Consider the following 2,336-nt stretch of genomic DNA (forward strand, 5'->3'; position numbering starts at 1 on the left):
TATTCTTAAACAATACATAAGGTTTGAAGATAGGAGGATAATGGGTTCATTAATACAATAAATACTAAAAAAGTGAGTTATAGACATAATAACAACTTTTATTAGATATCATTTTTCTTAGAACATAATAATTTTATTCAAAGATGCACAGTAAAACATTAACAAGTAACAACCTAAGCTCAAAAACTTTCAATACAGTTGTCAATTAGCTTATCTTCTTTCTCGTCCTCACAAGTTTGAAGATCAATAAGACACTCATAAGCTAAACTTTCACACAAATTCCTCTTTTCACTCACTCTAGCCATGTTGTAATACATTGGTTAAATCAAAACTGAAACTTAAATCAAATTCGAAGTAAACAATAACATGAGGGTCTGGAAGGAAGGTTATAAACATAAAGGCTTATAAAACAAGTTGCTGAGAAAATCCGCTAGGGGCTCTTATGCATTTAACGTTTAACATGACTTCAAATAGGGCTGCTCACAATTCTATATCTATAACATTTAACATGGTAAAACATTTTACATTTAACACAACATCATGAATACCCCTTATGTGTTCCGTTTTTTTGGGTTATTTTCTCCATTGATATTTTATGTGTCGTTTTGTTGATATGGTGATTACATATTTATATAATAAAATTATTTTTTCATTAAGTCACTCATGTTTCACATTCAAACAAGAACATTTAATTTCTTTTATACTACGATATAAATATCGATCCCTGACCTGAACAATGCTATATTCAAGTCTGGATAAAAGATAATTCGAACTGTACTTAATATTTGTAGAAAATATTAATTAACCCAGATTAAAAATAGCGCATTTGATTTGAGCTTGAGAGAAATAAAGAATAAATAAAAAAAGAAGAGAGACAAAAAAGAACTGTTAGTTCGAATGGTTATTGAGTACTGGCCTGGCCCCGGTGGAAATGAGAAGGAATAACTTTTAATTAAATCCCATTGCGCAGTGGAAGGTCCAAATCCATCCTAAATTTTCCACTTTGGAATTTATTGGTATAGTTTGTTAATGTTGAACGATAGCAATGGGACAAATCACCGACTGAAGGACTATCAGTATTTAACAGAACAATCAATGTAGCATTAGACTTGGCTCGCGAGTGTCCCAATTTCAATTGCTAATCTGCGCTGAAGTGTTTCTAACAGGCAACATGTTTCATGGGACAAAGGGTAATATAACTCCAGCTGCCTAGGAACCTCTAAAAATTTTAAAATTGTTGTAATTAATATGTTCATAATTTATGTGGTACAAAGTATTGATAATTTTTAAAATTACTGTTTTAAGAAAAGCAAACTAAAATATTATCTTTTTTTTTTAATGGATATTTTACCATTTCTAGTGTTTATATTCTTTTTTTTTCAATAATACCTATTGTTATTAGAGACTTTCCTATTTCGCAATTTTCGATTTTTTTGGATTAAAACAGAGGTAGTCGATAACTTGGACTTGATTTGGGTTCGGTAAATGTGATTAGAGATTATTTGGTTTTATTTATTTATTTTTTCATGCACATAGTTTGATTATGTTAATTTTCTTTATCCTTCTGTTTGTGTATATTTTAAGAGAGATTTTATTTATTTTTATGTACTCTTTTTTTTTTCTTTCATTTATTTATTTATTTTTCATTCTTATCTTATTTTATTTTAGTACGAATGTGCTCATTCATCACTATTACCTATTGCCCACAACTGTGTGGTAGATTGCGATATCTATCAATAAATAAAGTGGTTTTATTAAAAAAAGAATTATTTGGGTTCAATGTAATTCAAGTGTATCACACTATCTTACAACTTTCCTAAATAAAACAACGTAAAAGGCACTTATTTGTCTCTTGCTCCCGATAAATACTATAAATAGAATATGTATCTTATCATTTATTGTTTACCTAATTTTAATATTTTCTTTATAAATTATATTAAGATACATACACAATAGAGGGGAAAGAAATATTTAACAAAAAAAAAATATAAATGTACACGGATAGAAAACACAAAACCCCTGATTATGTATCTCATCATTTATTGTTTACCTAATTTTAATATTTTCTACACTGTTTTCTTTAAAATTATTTTCAAATGTAAATTACTTAAACTGCCATCTCCACTTCACCCAATACAAACGGTTCACTCTAACTTTGACTTAAGCCAAAACAGGTATGAATTCTGTCTCGTTCATTTTCTTCCTTTATTTTTATCCCCCTTTTTCATCTCTTAGTTTGTACTTTCTTATAAATTTCTTCTTTTTATCTGTTACTATTTCCGTTTTCATTTATTCTCTATAACCTTCTATTTTTCTTATTTAATTTCTAAATAAAA

Source organism: Halyomorpha halys, unplaced genomic scaffold (assembly GCF_000696795.3).
Source record: "Halyomorpha halys isolate HHAL.00 unplaced genomic scaffold, Hhal_1.1 Scaffold81.1, whole genome shotgun sequence".
NCBI classification, from domain to species: domain Eukaryota; kingdom Metazoa; phylum Arthropoda; class Insecta; order Hemiptera; family Pentatomidae; genus Halyomorpha; species Halyomorpha halys.